The 18704-nt window shown below is 43.7% G+C and overlaps 2 long non-coding RNA genes across 2 annotated transcripts in view; both read left to right on the top strand.

Annotated features, from left to right (window-relative positions):
- LOC135204708 (uncharacterized) overlaps positions 1–18704 on the top strand; it is a 191013-nt gene that overhangs the window by 116882 nt on the left and 55427 nt on the right. The gene's annotated exons all lie outside the window — the stretch shown is intronic.
- The window catches only part of LOC135204709 (uncharacterized), a 64492-nt gene that overhangs the window by 45192 nt on the left and 596 nt on the right, over positions 1–18704 (top strand). The window lies entirely within an intron of this gene.

The raw sequence follows: 18704 nt of genomic DNA, 5'->3' as shown, positions 1-18704 counted from the left end.
AAACCAGGAGATTCCTCCTTAGTTTGGGAAGTAGGTCAGATGGGTATTCCTTCCATCTGGAGAGGCTTCTCCCCTTCGATTCATCGGATTTGGGAGTTTCAGCCTATCTCCCTCCCCCCCCCTACCCTCTTTTCCTTGGTCTGCTCAAGGAGGATACCTCCTTCACCCTACCAGGAATCCCTGAGGGAGGGGTGTAAGGCCCTTAGGACCTTATTCTGTTCCATGAGCCTCCCTGGCTACTCACCAGATCGTGATTGAAATCACGTCTCGGGAAGGCTAACGCTCAGAGCCACCCTGGCTGTCCTGACCAGATCGTTCCGATCGAGAGAGTTAAGCACCAGCTGCTCTTTAACAGAATTATGTACTTAACCTCTTTATCCTTATCCCCTCCCGCGGCAGGGCTATTGTATAGCGTTTATTATCATATAAATTATTGTATTATTGTAATCAGTGGGCAGTCGGTCTATAGACCGTCAGCCCCTGTGATTGATTGGATCCACTTCTGACTGCGAGGTTTTCACCTGGCCGGTCGTAGTGTCCAATTGATCGCGTGTGAGCCACCTCTAGATGCCCTCCCTCCCCCCTTTTACCCTGACGGATGACATAACTCGCTAGTGCTACTTCAGGTAGCCATCCGAGTCCTATCCCCTCTTGCAGAGGGGGTGAGGGGGACTGGTTATCGTCGGAAGGGGTACTCCTCACCTTACATAGTAGGAGTAGTACGATGGTACCTACCCAGACGAGCCCGGGGTAATTTCCCGGAATTTCCCGGCTCGTTAGGATGGTATTAGCCACATACTCTCTTCTCGCCTTTCCTATCCCCAGTTCCTACGTCCTCTATCCGTCCGCTCGGTGGATCCGGGATCCAGCGGACATCGTTAGTTATGCATACAACAAACGCGATTCCTTTACGATCAGATTCAGGCCTAGGTTTTACCTATTACCTTGTTTCAATCCCTAAGCTGGACCCGGGGGTAGAGAGATAGCATTGAAAGGGAACTGGGACCTGAAGGAGAATTTCGCCTTTCCTATCCTCAGTCCTCCATACATTATCGATCCTCCCGCCTCGGCGGGCCGGGTTACAGAGGAGATCGTTCAGTTATGCATATAACAACACGATCTCCCCTACAACCGGATTCAGGCTAGGTTTTACCTATTCTCCTATTTCGATGCCTAGCTAGACCCGAGAGAGAGAGTGGTTGAAAGAGAACTGGGACAGGAAGGAGCATAGATTCTGTGCTCCGGTTCAAAATTCATTTAGTTAGTTTATTTTAATGTTTTAAAATATGCTTTATGTTTTTGATCGGTGTACTACCCCAGTAGTCGACCCCGGCAGGTAACCTAGAATCGAGGCATTTTGTTTTTCTTTACCTAGCCTCTCTCTCCTGCTTTCCATTTATACCTCGGCACCCCACCTCGGTGGCGGTGGCCAGGAGGCATTCTTAGTTACTAAGAAAACCTCTCCGATGCCGACGGATTCAGGCCAAGTCTAACTCTCCCTGATTTTGTTGCTATTAAGTTTAATATATAATATATATATATATATATATATATATATATATATATATATATATATATATATATATATATATATATATACATATATATTATTACAAGACTATGAGGTGAATGCATAGTGGGGTCAGAGCTGGCGGGAGAGGATAATATGAATACCTTACATAATGCATGCCGCAGCAATTTATTACGGCGACGACAATACAGAATGCAGGTCCCACTGGAGTGATCTCCAGCGGACCTACATGCAGTGATACTCCGGTATCGATTCTAATATTACATACTCTGCCAGATACATATCCGGCAAGTCCATACAAAAGGTACTTATGTATCATTTTGTAATTACAGAGGTGTGCGCTGTCAGAAGACAACCTGACCTGCAACCCTGCAGCAGCAGGGCAGACAGGAAGTATGCCGCACTCACACAGGCTGTGCGGTCCAATGAACGACTTGTCGGTCTGGCAACAGTTGTGAGTGAAGTCTGTTACAATCTGCTTTTGGGACTTCACTACCGAGACGGTAAGTACCAATTCATTGAATGATTAGTTCACTGAATGAGATATTGTAAATAATTGGAGAGGTTATTGAGATAGTTATCAATGCTTAGAAATACTTTTAAAAGAGGATTCTTTTTAAAAGTAACTATCTCTTTCAGAAGCTCCCTATCTACCCAAATGCAGAAGTCTCAGCAACAGTACCAGTAGATTTGGCAGCCCTGATCATTGCCAAGATCCACGAAGATTAACAGGCCGTGCTGGCAGAGGACCTAGTGGGTTAGAATAAGAAGTCGTTGGAGAGGTCACAGCAATCAACCTGGACCACGAACAAATGAAGGCCGATACCCAGGACGAAGGTAGGCTATATGAAGCATTTGATAAACGGGCAAAAGGACTACCTTTTAGCCCATCACATTCTTCTTCATTTTAGAGTTTACCAAGAGACCTATGACTTCAAGGGATAAGCCGGGTCGGTAATCCCTAAGGTAGCTTAAATAGTCACTCATAGGTCTATTACAAGTCCCTTACTAAACATTACAAACTGAAGGCTATTTGGGAAAGTCGTTCTAGTTCGTCATCAGCCACCAAACTGGTGACGAACACGACAAGATCTGCCACACACAGGCAGGCATCAAAGACAAAGCTATCTAAACCCAGATCCTAGGATCCCGGGTTTAACCAACATGTTTTCCAGCTTGCTGAGGCAGGAGATGGGATAACCTGACTCAGCCCAATTCTAAATAACATCACAGCTCAGTTGTTCTCGAACATGTAAACGTCAGGTCAGCCTATTCAGTCGTTAGTAGAAGGACTGAAGATCTAGACCTCGAAGTAAGGAGCCCCCCAACCCGGAAAGCCACAACTACTCCGGCAGTACCAGACACATCCAATTGTGCCCCTTCAAAACAATAACCCTTGTTGGTTACCAGCACATGCCCCTTTCTCAGAGGGCATGCTGACGATTAAGGGCTGGGGAACCTGGCCAGTAGAGGATTTTGAGTTCCTTCCACCGGGTCTCCAATTCCCTTGTTTTAGGCTATGCACGTCTGACTGAGACACACTGATCTGTGAAGACAAAACGCCTAAGGAAATGGTCATCTTCCCCAGAGACCAGGCTCAATCAGCCTGGGTTCAAACCCTGGCAGATTGGGAATGCACAAATACCAAACTGACATTCCACAACAATCCCTTCGCGATTTTTGTGGTGCTAGATGACACGTCCATTCCGTGTACCTCTAAAGTAGTAGAGTTTACACTTCAGGCAACAGCAATGGACAAATCTATACATTATATCAGAGAGACTGATTTACCATCCGTCGGTCTCTCTGGAGTAATGGAGTGCGGAGTAGACGCCCCGGCGACATTCTTCGTAGGCATATTGAACTAAAATTGTGCTACGACGCTCTTCAACGAGCTTTTACCCAGACTCCCAGAAGCACTGGTAAAGGCAAAGTATGCAGCCAGAAGTCGCTTGACTAGGTCTATCAATTCTGCCACTATAGCGGAAATGACAACCTCAGTCTATACGGCACACACGGTTCAAGATCCGGACAAGTCTTTGCTTCACACCTTATGGTGCGATGTATAATGACCTTGCAATAGCCAGGAAGAACGGCAGAAAGCACGTCTTGGCCGATGCGTCTATTCACCATAAACCTAATAGACTCATCAAAGCTTAGTCTGGGGAGCAAACTTGTTCCCTGAGACCGTAATGAACATAATCCCAGGCGAAGCAGCTAAGGTCAACCAGAGCTTGCGAGTTTGCTGGGGCTTGGTCCCCAAGAGGAGATATGAATCCTCGGGAACACAGCCCACGGGCATGAAGGGAGCAAAGGGGTTCTAGTCTTCCTAGACGACGTAACCTCAAACATTGATACAAGCTGTTCCAGTAGGCCAGCTAGGTCAAACCATCCACCTCAAATGGTCAGCCACAAACAGTCCGTGCTGCTGTAGAAACAGCCCTCTGCAGCAGCAACAAAGCTCGGCTTCTTTACCTCTTCCCCGGCCATATATTCAATATGACAAGTCCCATATGCTATCTGTTTTCGCAGGTACGGGCCTTAACTCCCCGTGGGGCCGTCACAATACCTATAATCTTATAGATACTTACTATCCCGTTCCGGTAGCAAGTCACTTCCGCCTTTTCCTAGTCTTTCGCCATTTTCTAGGCTTCAGAATAGGCAACAGCTATGTCTTCAAGTAAGGCATTAGGGCTTATCAGAGCGCCCAGAATATTTACAATATAGCAGAAACAGTAGTGCAACAACTGAGAACCCAAGGGATGAGCCTCCTAGTAATCTCCCCAGACGACTGGCTCATCTGAACTATAAACATCAAGGATTGTCTCCCATAAGTGATAATTTCTGGAATTCCTAGGATTCCAAATCACAAGGAATCCATACACACTCCAACACCACGGTTTCAGTGTTTAGTAAACATGGGACCTCAAATCACACAAATTTCGATCCCACCAGGGAAAAAAGAAAGGAAATAGCAAGGTTGCGAGACAGTTCCTCAAGGCAGACAAGCATCCCGGAGGAACCAGGAAGAGTTCTAGGTTCACTCAATTCGCGTCAGTAACAGGGACTCTACTAAAGGCCAACGGGAGACTATATTCCGGGTTTGGCGGAGAAGAGCGAACAGGGAATTGTGAGACAGAGTTCCCGCATCCCGCACATTTTACAGAGACTCCGTCCATGGACAGAAGTCAAGAATCTGACAAAATCATCACTGGTATGGTTCCCTCCGCCAAGTTTGTGGTCCATATGGAGGCTTCACTAAGCGTTTTGAGAGACTACCCCATATAGGAAACGCTCAGGACACTGGTTCCTAACGCCCTGCTAGCTTCATAAGTGTTTTGGAAGCCATGACAGTATTCTATTCTTAGTAACTCTCCTTAGAGAGCAGCTTTCAGCCAAGCCACATATCGGGTCATGATAACAATCTTTTCATTGACAACAAGAAACAGTGGCATCTGCAGCAACTCACTTGGCAGGAGCAAGAACCTAGTGGCAGATGCATGTCAAGGACAACTCCGCTATAGTCGGAATAGCCTTAGACAACAGGTCATTTAGATGGATCAGCCAACAGAATCCAGATCTTCTAGTAGAATTATTGCCACAGAATCCAACCACAAATTACAATATTTCATGTGCCCTCATCTTGGACCCCATGCACCCCAGGCCACGGATACCAGATAGGTTGGAACATCTGGCAGAGGATTTAATTTTTCCCTCCCATAAATCTACTAAGGCAATTCTAGGCTAACTCCCATCCTTCTAAGGATGGATTGGGCTGTTAACCCCAACGAACTCAAGAGCAATTGTGACCCGTAACTAGGGAATTGGGATTCCGCCTCAGACGGACACCCCCAACCCCAGACTGGCACGATTAGTATAAACACGGCGGACGCTTCCTCAAGGATTCGGAGGGTCCTAACTTTATTGGAATTCATGAATTTCACAGCACAAGGAGATGGCCAATATGGATCCTATTAACACCTTGTTCTTAGAATCAGACAACGGAAGTCTACGGGGAGGTCCGCAACCATGCGGAAACGTTTCAGCAATTGTCACGAGATTTGACAGTCCTGACTAATCTCTCCCCTAGTTCCTACGACTCTCTTTCTAAGCAGTAGGATTCTACAGTAACAAGCTAGCCTTTTTTCCTAAAAAGACCCAATAGTTATGACAATGAATATGAACCTGGCTGTTACGTTCCTTATGACCCTGTTTAGAAAGAGCCTACCAGCTAGGGTTATTACCACGACCAAATCTGCTTCAAGGAGCTACTCCAGTTTGGTTCCACATAACAGATTCATAATTTCATCGATTCCGAGAACTTGTGCTAGCTAGAACAAAATCCAGAGAAGTTCTAGTATCCAGATCGAATTCTTGGCTAAAAATGAGGATCCTCCAGAGTAGGTGGGGCCCCAAGAAGATTGCCCCCACTTCCACAGGATCTATCCCTATGTCCAGTCAGAACTTGTGATCAATTTAGACAGAACTTCAAATAAAACTTCAGGTCCTTTATTCATTCTAGAGATGGTGGAACAGTCTCATTTAAGTGATTAAAATAACAATTCTGTAATTTTAGATAGGGTAAACGGAAATCAATTCCACATGTACATGATATCCGAGCAGTAGCTCCCTTAATAAGTCACTTCCACCACATGAACTTTGATGACCTTAAAGAAGTATATGAATGGAATTCAAGTATTTATCACCACTACCTTAAATCCTTGGAAGCCCTTAAATAATTCAGCAGTGGCAGTGGGGGAATATTGTTTCCCCTAACACAGCCTAGTCATGTTGACATACCTAGTCGTAAGACATTGTCGTCTTTTGCTCCTTTCTCTCCTAACCGCCTCACTTAGTCTCTAGCTTTCATCTCGGTGTTTTTCACTTGGATTGATAATTGAACCTTCTTGTACTTGTTATAATTAACTACTAATCATATACATGTAAATATATAGTATTACTTGCTAACATAGTAATCACACAGGCCTTACCAATAATTAGCGGTAATAGTATATACTTACTGGAGTAAGGACCTAGACTTAAGGTATTGTAAAATAGAATTATCTTAGAATTATCTTAGAGTTAGTTTCTCCCTTCCGTAGTCTTATAGAGAGTATATCCAAGCTTATATGGGAACAGTTCTCTGTTAGTATTTCACGGAGCGACACAGGTTTAGCCCAGAAAAGGGATTTTGACAAAGGAAAAATCTATTTCTGGGCGAATGACCTGTGTCGCCTAGTGAACCCACCCCTTCCTTCCTCACCCTATAGCCCCAAGCTTGGGTGCTATTTTCAGGAATGGCTATCGAGGCGCTAGTAGTAGAGGGCGGTAGATGGCGCTGGTATGGCGCCTAGTTTGAAAGGGAAATTGACACAGGAAGAGACTAAATGGCAAAAGACCTCTGGTAGTGGTTTCACTCGCCCCAGATACCATACCGACACCTTAAATAAAGGTGAGCAAGCCAGAATATTCTGCCATTACCATATAGTTTTTTTTTTCTCTGGTAGTTTATAGCAACTATTTATACCTTAGAAATGTGTGCTAAAGGAACATTCACTGGTCAACACAGGTCATTTGCCCAGAAATAGATTTTTCCTTTGTCAAAATCCCCCTTTTTAAAAATTGTGATAACCTGAAGCTCAGGACAGTTTTCGGGCCTCCCAAGAGTTTCCAGTTTTTGAATTGAGACGTCTTGTGGTATTGTTTGGCAACAGCACCATAAGGTAGGCATTATCACCAAACAAGAGGAATGCTTTCCCCCTTTCTTCGGTTTAACATGCAGGCACTCAAGTGATCTGTTAGACACTGGATAGCTCTATGAGATGAATGCATTTAAAGAGGGAAGCACTACCAGGTAACTCAGCCTAGGGAGTCAAGTGAGAGATATAGCACTGCCTCCTCACTGAGATATTGTTCGTCATAGTATTGTTTCTCTGTGTCGAGGGTTAACTCTTAATTGAATCTCTCTGCACAGCCATCAGAAACTTGTCTCTGGTTGGCTTTGGAATCTTGCTTATGGTTCCTGTTTTGTGCTAATCATTTACCATTGTGAGAATCATCAGACAGAGATGTGTCTCATAAGGTTCATTATCATCTTTCTGTTTACCATATGGTATAACAGAAGTCTCTAAGTCTTCTGCTTCGTTGCAATTGACACATAGACCACTGCATTGATCCAGATGATTTTTCAGACAAGCACAGCAGTTTTTTGTTTTCTATATATTTGTTTCTAATTCATAAAATGTTCAACTACAGTTGTTAATGCCGAATTGGAGTGAATGTTAAAGACTGAAAGCCCTGATAGCTCTGCTTCCCAGGGTAAAGAGAAAGAGTTCCTCTCTGAACCAACCCTCACAGTGACAAGAAGCGAATCGTCAAGTAGTACATCCCTGTTTGTTGACACAGCTAAAGACTTCCAGCCTTCATTACAACAGGAATCAGAGGACCACCATAAACCTGGGAAGTTATCTTCCTCTGTATAAATGTGTTGTGTGTTGTCTTCGTCTTCCATTTAGTATGGGCTTCATGTTTGAGACACTCAGTGTTGTGGAGTGTTTTTGGCCTACTTTGAAGCAAAGCTAAGTGTATTAGAAGAGCCTCTTCCTCCTTAGTTTTCAGAGTTTTTTTGCTATTAATGCCCATTCTGCTATCGAACTATGGGAGGTGTAAATGATCGCTTCTTATCATATTTATGTAAGTTTAAAAAATATAGAAATTTTTCAATACCTCGAGACCATTTTTTAGTGACTGGCATGGCATTGCGGAAGGAGACACAGGATATTCTCCTATTATCTCTTCTCTTTTTCAGTAAGGTGTTGAGTTTGGAGAGCCATGGGTGGGGTACAGTGTACCTGGAGCACCCACCACTCTCAGTGGATGGGTCATGACTTTATTTCAGTGTAGTTTAAGTGTTTTCTTGTTTTATTTCAGTGTTGCACATGGGGGCAAGGGTGGACACATATATACTTTGCTAGCCATAGGAGCATTCCCCTTGCTGCAAAGATCCCCCAAAGTAGGAGGTGACCCTTGGCACTACCACCACTCCACTATGAGTTAAGATGACCGCCAACCAGAGACAGTATTCATCTGCATAGCTCTCTGATAGAATGATAAGCATTGTTTTTTCATGCAACAACTTTTCTATTTCAAATTCATTACATGACATAATATTTGGAGTAGAATATTTCCATGATCCCACCTCCATTTTAGTGTGGAGTCAGCAGTACAGGCAGCCCCTGGTTATCGGCAATGGTTCTGGTCTCGGCGGGCTGCTGATAATAAAAAACCACCTTTAACCGAAAATGAGTGATTTATGCGATTTATGGCGTTTATGGCACGAAGTTTCGGTTAGTGGCACCTCTGTTAGGTTTGTTATGACGCCATAATACTATTCTCAGCACATTATGGCACCGATAACCGAAAATTGACCCGTTATGGCACCATAAATCACTGATTTTATTGCGCTACATAAGCGCCATAAAACCGGATTGCCATTAACTGATTCCATCGCCAATAACCGGGGACTACCTATAATTTCTAAGGGCTGTGCCCTTGGATGCGAGAGGAGTATCATTATTTTTTAAATCATATTTCTTTCTTTTACGGGCTAACAGCAATGATAGTTAATTACAGCAGTAGGTGGTGGATATCTCTTCTTGTTGGTTATCCTAACCTCGGAATTGTACTTGTAACTCGTAGCATGCTGTGATATTGGTCTTCAAGAGTGTTTACTGTTCCCCTGCTAAGAATCATATTAATTTTGCCGCTGGACGCTTTTGCAGCTGCCCTGTGATTATTAACTCTACTTCTGCTGGTGATGTGTCTCATCCTGTAGTAAAAGTGTTGCAGAATTTGAAGAAGTAGTCGAAGAGGAAGAGAGCTTATCATCTTCCTCCCAAGAAGTCCTCGTCAAGGGACTTCTAAAGGTCTGCTTCATTGAACTGAGAGGCATTTAGGTCTTCGTTGTGTCGGGAGCTGTAGAAATGCAAACTTCAGTTTCGCACTTCTGCTGCCAGTCCTAGAGGTTCTTTCTTCCCGTAAGACTAGTCTGTGTTGGGTGCTTGTTCGCAAGATCCCCTAGTTTACGTAAATCTGCGGATTCGCGTGCACATAGAGTTAATGACGCTGAGTCCACTCACTGACATGACTCAGGCACGGATTGGAAGAAAGTAGTGAGTTACTCAGGTGACTCACACTTCTTGGTGATTACTTAGTACCCAGGGTTGACGTGACAGTCCCGCGGGACCGTATGCATGTTGAGACGACGGTAGGGAGTCACCCATTCAGTCCTCTTGAGAAGTTTTGAACTTGATGAGGACTGGGACGTGTTGGAGGATGGTACCAGCCCTCTCCGGTCGAGGCACACGCTCAACTCCACCCTTTCCACGGTCACGTTTGCTGTGAACAACTGGTCTCGGTGGCAGCAAACATTTCTCATGCCATGCGAGAGTTTCATAACCTTCCTCCGGGTAAGCGTTTCTCCAAGGCAAGAACGCTCTCCTGAGACTTGCAGTCTCGGCCATCACTTCTCCTGTTAGTTCTGCTAGCAAGGCAAGCGAGAGCATCCAATCTCTCTCACCTATTCCCTCTACTGCCTATGGCTACAAGGGAGGGGCGAGGGTGAATAGGAGGGAACCTGCAGAGTGCTTTCTGTATGATTCAGCATTGGAGGAGTACATTCCTGGAAGGATCGTTGGGTCCCACCGGTTGTATGTCCATGTCCTTTGGATGTGGTTTCAATTCGTAGTTCCACATGGGTTCTTGCATTTTGGGAGCTGTTACGACCCCTTTGGCCGTAATGCAGGTTCTTTATATTTTACTAATGCAGGTTCTTTATATTTTACTACACAGGGATCGTAGGCAGTAAGAAAGTACACAGGATAAGAGGAATGTGGACACAAACACCAGAATAAAATTAACAATATTTAATATTACAGTAAACACTTAAACGCTAAATCAGCCTTGTGAGTAAACTTAGTATACAAAATACCATTAACAAATAATGGGCTCACAAGGACTCCTAACTCTGAAAGCTACCCTAACAAAGTTAAAGAAAGGACATGATATAAAGCCAAACGCTCAAATAATAATGAGACGGGACCCAATAATGAAAACCACTAACCTGTAACTATAAGAAAGAAGAAAGACTAAACTTAAAAACTAATTCAAACAAATTCAGAGGGGCAATGAATATCAAATAACCCTGACTCAATACAACGTGTATATACATATATGAATAAATATAAATTACCCTTTTATAATACACAGCAAATCCTCACATTACATGGAAGCACACAGGAGTTCATGGAGGTTGCTTCCACCTCCCAACAGCTATACAGGGGAGCTCATAAATTGTCCAAGTAGACACAGGTGTCGATTCAATCCCAAGGAACAATACAGGATATCTCCTCTTACCTGGCAATTACCTCCCTATGTTCCTCTTCACGAGCCCGTAGCTCTCTTAGACAAGCCTCTGGAGATGGACGAAGCTGGACAGTGGTTGGCGTAACACCTCCTACGTGTCTGAACAGAGCGACGACCACGTCTTCCGTTAAACAGGAGTATAGGCATCACAAGTGATGATAACCTGCGATATCACAGCAGTGATCTAACTCCAAAATGCACATACACGTAGTCGGCTCAGCACATCTACGCAAAACCACTTCCAAAGGAAGGTCCATCACAGTAATCTCCTCCAAAAGGGCTTAAGATTAATCTCCAGAAGGCTGCTAATAAAAGAGCGTGTGTCCAAAAGCTTAGTCAGACCCAAACTATTTTAGGCCGGCCTCCACTCACTGCCACTAAAGTTTCATCACAATCGAAAAACAAAATAAAAACAATCGTTAACACGATAGTTAGGTAATTCACAACAAGAGGAGGAATCACTGAGCAAAACAACTGAACGTTACGTTAACGTAGAAAAATACAGCTGCTGAACTGAATATAAGAGAAAAACACTTAAAACTAAGGAATACGAGGCTGATTTAAGAAAAAAAACTAAATCAATAAATTACGTTAATTTGACAGGTGCCTTGAGTACATATTCTGTACTTGCATTCCAGTCTTAAATGTTAGCATATAGGACTGGTTTGTATGCCTGTTCTTCCTCGATTTCTACAGGAAACGAAGAGGGACCCCTCCTTGATGATTGTTTGATGGAATTCGGGGGTCTTGCTGAGCCCTTAAATTCTTTGGAATTTCCAGCACTCTCCAAGTGTTCTGGTTTTTTATGAATACCCGGGAATCTCACTGAATGCTCAAATCCCTTGGAAATTTCTGGCATTTTTCAGAGTGTTATGGTTTTATGTAATTTCCAAAATACTCAAGCGAGACGGACTTCCCTGATAATTGTTATCAAAAATCGGGAGTCTCGAGACAAGGCTCGGCCATTATGGTCTTGCAAAAGTACAGATAAGTTTGTCTTCAGTCTTTGCTTGGAGTTTTGCAGAGCTTGGTACTGCATGCAACACCTAGGTGAATGGTCAAGTACCGTCCTCGTGTCTTAGACCTTTAGAATCCAAACAGCAGACACAGAATACCCTCTTTATTCTTCTTCTTGGAGCTTCGGCCTCGAAGGAAAACAGTTCACTGGAAGAAGTGATAGTTTTTTTGCTGACGAAGTTCTTTGCTGACGATTCACTTATAATTATGTAGTGGTGATCTGCTGACTCACTTGACTCGGCTCGATCAACCAGATCTGTTTGTCTGTTGAGCCGAAGTCTGCTCTTGATCAGTGCTTTCCATGCCATGACATAGCACTTCCTTTCCTGTGTTGCAGCGAGTTTTCACAGAGGTCATCATCATATTCATCTTCTGACGCCTCCTTGCTTCCCTCTTTGAAGGCTTCCACTGGCCTAAGAAGAGGTAAGAAACTAGGTTTATCTGTCCCCAGAGAAGTCTTTCCTCAAGACTTCTAAGGGCCGGTGCTCATCCTTTCCTCAGGAGGAAGCAGTTGGCTGTCTCTTGGCTCACCTGCTCCTTCCAGTGTGGGAATCGGGACCCAATCCCTAGAGTATAGGTTCGTTTTCCTGTCTCTGGGTCCAAGGGACATGCTCATGAAACCGGGGCTGTGTTGGGTACTCATGTACGAGTCTCTCCAAGTGTACAATCTTCAAAAGGGGTTGTACACCCACAGTCAGTGATAGGTTGTCATCTCTCTGTCATGACAGTGGTGCATGGCGAGAGAAGGGACCGAGCCGTGTTGGTGGCTCGGACCAACCTGTGAAAGCCAGGAATGGCTATTCTTCAGGTGCCAAGATCGATGCTGCTGTCCCCAGGGACAAGGCATCTGGAGGAGATAGGAGGAGGTTTTCTGTGTAGCCCTTGTTGAGGCTTCGATCACGGAGAAGATCGAGGTGTAGCAAGATGTGGCAAGTTCTCACTAGCTTTTACTGCATTTAACTCCGCTCAACTTTCATGTGCGTTCGCGCAAATGAAACAGTGTAGTAGGAAAATTAATGCTTCATTGACAGAGTGAAAATGTCGCGAAGTTCAGAGAAGATTGGGCATGAACAGTCAACCTTCCTCTCTTTTTTTCCCATTACTTCCTTTGTTACACTGGGATGAACATGGGAATAAGAGGAACCTAATGAGAATGACGGAGGCCTGCTTCCAGTCCTTATTCTTGTCATTCAAATGAAGATGAATTAGGCTGGAGTACAATTTACAGGAACCGACAAAATATACTAGTATATTCTCCTCATGACCGGCTTCTGTTATCAGTTGCATCGTTCTGAGTAAACAGGCGTATATGCAAGTTAATTCTTCGGTATGTGACCAAGACGAACAGTCCCTTCTGTTAATTAATCTGAAACTCAGGACAGGCTTTCGGGCCTCCCAGGAGTTTCCAGTTTCGATTTTGAGATGGCTAGTGGTATTCTTTGCCAACAACACCACAATATTTCCATTATCACAGAAGAAGGGAGTTTCTTTCCCTCCCTATTTCGGTTAAAATGCAGATGATCTAGTGTATCTTTATTGCACTCAATGGTTCTAAGCCAAATGCATTCCAATATGGAATGCACTACCGTGGGCAACTCAGTATTAGTCGAGGGATGGCAGAGTACTGCCGTCTTACTGAGATTCTGTTCATTTTAGTATTGTTTCTCCTCATAAGGCTCATGTCTCATACTCCACATTTGACACACAATGATATTCTCCAGACAATTTGAGTTTTGTCTTTGCTCACCCCAAATTGAAAATGTATGATGGAAGATTTTGCCTGTTCCCTGCCCGACTGGAGCTCCTGCTTCCAGAGTAGACAGAAAAAAATTTCCTCCTGATCCAACCCACAACCCAGGCAGTATGATCCCTTTGTTTTCATTAATGAAAGACTCTCTACCCTCTTTGCAAGCACCGACGTTTCTCGCCAACTTTTTCAGCCCTCTGTAAAGCAGCAGGGATTAGAGCCGTCTTCACTGGTTGGTGTTACGACAGGTCTTTTTCCGTGATCAGAATTGTGAGAGTTCACTTTTCTGAGATTAAACTATGAAGACGTAGGTCCACATTCACTTTAGTCATTCACTAAGTAGTATAGTTTCTTCTTAGTTGAGATTCAACTACAGATGAGAAACCTCTCTGTCTTACCATCACAGGGTCCTCAGTCTCTGGAAAGCATTTCATTCTTGTTTAATGTGCACATACCTCACAAGAATCATCATCTCGTCTCTTGACAGGTTTCCTCTCAAGCCCTCTTTACTCACTCCTCGTGCATTCAGCCTAACACATGGCCCTGTACCATCTCAATCATGATCTCTTATCATCTGTAATCTTTACTAAGCTGCCCTTCTTCTTACTTCGTCATTTTCTAATCTCTCATGCAGCGATATTCACATACTCCACCTCAGCATTCTTATCTCTGTTCTCTCAAGCTTTACTCCCTGTTTTTCTTCTTAGAGCCCAATTTTCTGCTCCATACATTAACACTGGTCTTACCACTGTGCTATAGATCTTGACTTTTAGCTTGGTTGGCATTTTCTTATCATATACTACTTCAGTTACCTCTCCCCCCATCCCTTGCAGCTTTTATCTTACTGTCAACTTCAGCCTCACATCCTCCCTCTCGGCTTAATGTAGATCCTAAGTATTTAAACTTTTCCACCTGTTTTATAATCAAACCTCTTCTTCCTTGTATTACTGTACTCCCTCTGTCTTCCCTACTGCTCACCAAAACCTCATGTTTTATTCCCATTCACCTTCAAGGTATCCCTCTCTTAAGACTCCTGCCACTCTCCAACACTTCTCTGTAGGTCTTCCATAGCTTTGGCAATAATCACCAGATCATCAGCATACAACAACTCCCACAGTGCTTCATTCCTGATCTTTTCACTTAACACACCCATTACCAGCACAAACAAAAATGGGCTTAATGCTGACCCTTGTGTAATCCAACACTAACTCCAAAGTTTTCTGTTTCCTCAACTGCTGTTATTACTTTTGTGCTTGTTCTTCAATTTATCATCTTGACCAGGCTAACCAACTTTATGGGACTTTCCTCCTCCTCAGACACCAAAACAACACTTCTCTTGAGATTTTAGCATATGCTTTCTCTAGGTCTATACCTCAAGGATGCATATTTTCAAATACCTCTGCTTAATCTTTGGTTCAGAGCACTTTGTTTTGGGCTCCAAACCGCTTGCCGCTTGTTTGTCCTTGTTCAGTTTGGGCCATGGGCCATTTCACCTGTGGTACACCTTCTGAGGTATCTCAATGATTAGCTAGTCCTGGCAAAATCTTGGTCATAGTTGCTCCTGGAGATAGAAGGACTTCTTGTGTTTGTCAGGACCTTTTTTGTAGCAATCAATTTGAGAAGTCCTGATCTTACAACCCAAGTAGAGGGTAAAGTAATATCTCATATTCGGCCATGCTGACAGATATGGTAGCAGCAAGAGACTACCCCTCAGACTACATATTAGCAAGTTCAGAGAGGCAATGCAGTTATTCCTGTCTCAATAGGAAGAACAGCTCGGCAGTGGCAAGTCATTCTCGGTCACCTGTCATCGCTTGCAGAAGCTAGTACCTCATGAACGCTTCACCTTGTTCTGTTCAGTGGAAAGAATGAAGGATTTTGGTCTCCCCATTAGGGACTCCCCATTCTTTCCTTTTCAAGTAAGGAAGGACTTTTCCTGGTGGTTAGATGACAGGAATGTTGTAATAGTAGTGCCATTAGGCACTCAAAATCCTGTGATGCTTCTGTTTTTGGATACATCAACCGAGAGAGAGAATGCACACCTGGAAGAGTTGGTGATTTCAGGTGTGTGGAATCGGACCTCGTACACTTCACATCAATACTCGGGATCTCAAGGTGTATTTTTGGCTCTACAAAGAAGTTCAGGTCCAGTGATGGGAACTCCATGGTGTTTATATTTTAAAAAAATACAACTGCACAGTGTTGGCATAGGTTAACAAGCAGGTGAATTGCTTTCCCTTCAGCTCCACATGTTGGTGGTGCAGGTTCACGAGTGGCGTAGCACACTCAGTAGATCTGTCAGCCAGGTAAATCCTGGGGAACCAGAACAGAGCGGCAGACGAGCTTAGTTGCCAGGGTTCGGAGATAGGGACAGAATGGTCCCTGCACACAAGACATTGTAGAAAGATTGTTCGATTTTGGGGGCTTATCAGCTATAGACCTCTTTGCAACCTGGCACAATGGAAAGCTCCTGGTGTTCTGTTCTTTTGTGCTGGACCCAGGGGCAGCATAGGAGAGGCTTTCCAACACCCATGGGACAATCTCCAAGCCCTATGCTTCTCCTCCATTTTGTCTGATTCATTGGTGATCAACAGGGTCATGACCACCCAAATCTCAGGATGACCCTGCTAGCTCCCAAGTGGCCACATGCCGAGTGGTATTTGGACCTGCTAGCTCTACTTTCCTGGGCACCAAGAGAGATTCCCCCTTGGCACAACCTGCTGTACCAGCGCTCATAGAGAGGTATCGCCAGGCTGTGAGAGAACTGTCACTTCATGCCTGGAGACTACCCACCATCTCCTGTGAGCAAGAGGTTTTTTTCCTCTGTCCACACAACAATCAAGATTTTTGGATACCTATGTAAATCTCAGCGGCTGTGTACTAGGGGAAAAGGGTCATCTTCTGTGATTGGTGTCATTGATGGGGTATCTCTCTGGTTGGATCTCCTCTTCAGCAGGTAGCAGACTTCTTGTCTTTCTCACTGAGAGAAGTTTCTCTTTGTCACAGCTGTCTGGGAGCTACAGAGCTGCCCTTGGACTAATCCTTTGCTTAAAGGGTGTCGATATCTGTTCCTTGTGGAGATCTCCATGTCGAAAAGGTGTTCAAAGAAAATGGTTTCTTTCTGGATTTGTGAGAAAATCAAGGAAGTGCACAGTACTTCCGACAAGGTAGATAGGAGTACTTTCTGAGTAAGAGCTTAGAAGGTCAGGGCATTGGTCCTGGTCCCTCGCATTCTGGAAGAACCTGTTGGTTCCAATAGACCACATTCACATCCTTCTACCTTAGGGACGTTGCCCAAGGGTTCATGGACACCTTTTCTTCTTGTGGTGTGTGCTTAACAAGTTGTGTAGCTCACCCAGCTCCCCTAGAAGGGACAGGTAGCATCTCGGCCTAAGGTGTTCTGAGTTACAAAGAGAGAGTGTGAGTGAGTGACTGGCTCCTCCTCCCTTTCTCTTTTTATACCCTTCCTCAACTGTAGGGCGAGGGAAGGTTGGCAAAACCGTCACATGCTGAATGGGTGTGCGATGCAGGTGAGCTACATGACTAAGTACTGTTACCCTGTCTATAATCTAGAAGTCTGTAGATTAATAGATGAATGTCCATACCCCTCTCTCTAGCAAAGGGAGAGAGGGGCTGACAATAAAACAAAACACTATAGGTTCATCAAAACCTTTTTGAATCAATGAAGCTATCCATTACATGCCCATTAATTTCAAAAGACCCAGAAAGTCTGACAGCTGATATCACATAAGCTCAACAGGTCAGAGGCACAGGACTCCTTTCTCTGCTCTACAAGACCAGGAAGGAGGACCAGGTGAACTGAGGTACCAGTCAGTTCAGAGATTTACTCAGAATCCTTCCATCAATAAGTAAGTTTCCAGACTTAAAGACAAAGGTTTGTATTTGTTTAGGAACAGACTACAAATGCTTTTAAGTAATTTGTATTTTTTGAACATATAAACATAAAGGTCGTTATATAAATGTCCCACCTCAAGCCACCCCTCATTCTGCTACCAGAGCCAAAAGGTGAAAGGGAGGCATAAGGACAGGGGTGGGTGGGACTCCCACCCTACCGTTGAGAGTTTAAACGGCTGTTTTCCCAGCTTGCACTGCAATTATATCCATATGTAAAGACCTTCAGGTTTGTATATTAGGAAAAATACAAATTACTCGAAAAAAACGGTAGTCATTAAAACATTTGCATAATTGAAAACCAAAAAGGGCTTTTTACTGTATTCATTTTTATTTATGTATGTATACATTCATGTAGATTTTGGAAAGGCTGGAGTTAAATGTGAATATGTGCCAAGTGCAAGCCATGCATATGCAGATACTTCTAATGGAGGAAATGCTGTAATATGAAATTTTCGTTGGTATGCAAACATAAACCTTATATCATTTCTCCCATCACAGCCACCCCTCTTTGTTCATTACCCTACTCACTCTTCTTAACCACCAGTTAACCCATTTCCGACATGCACTGAAGATACTCCTTCATAAAAAGGTCTGGTTCATATAGCTCTGAAAACAATGTCATATTGAAGAAATGTAGCAGCACATACCTTCCAAGACTGTCATCAGAGTTGCTGGTTGTAATAGCTACTCATGCATTGTATCCACAATAAGAATCAATGAAACTAATTTTAAACTTTCATCTCTTTTCAAATTACTACTCAATTCACCCTTACTATTTTTTCTTCTTATCTACCGCATCTGTGGATAATATGGTGTTATGTATAGCTGGATCATATATAATTAAGCATTTGCTGTGTACTGTACCCTTCCTGCTGTTACCCCACAAAACTTTATGCTGGTTCTCTTGCTTTTCTATTCTTAGCCTTTGATTTTTGTAAAAGTTTTGTTCATAAGTAATTTGTATTGTAATGTCAAGCTAAGAAGGTTTACAGATGTGAGGTGGTGGGCATCAATATAAACTGTTAATCTGTTGTTGCATTGTTGCCTTAGGAATGTTTTGATGCTGTCTCT

The sequence above is a fragment of the Macrobrachium nipponense genome, chromosome 47 (assembly GCF_015104395.2).
Source record: "Macrobrachium nipponense isolate FS-2020 chromosome 47, ASM1510439v2, whole genome shotgun sequence".
Lineage (NCBI taxonomy): Eukaryota > Metazoa > Arthropoda > Malacostraca > Decapoda > Palaemonidae > Macrobrachium > Macrobrachium nipponense.
This window is presented reverse-complemented; position numbering and strand designations above follow the sequence as displayed.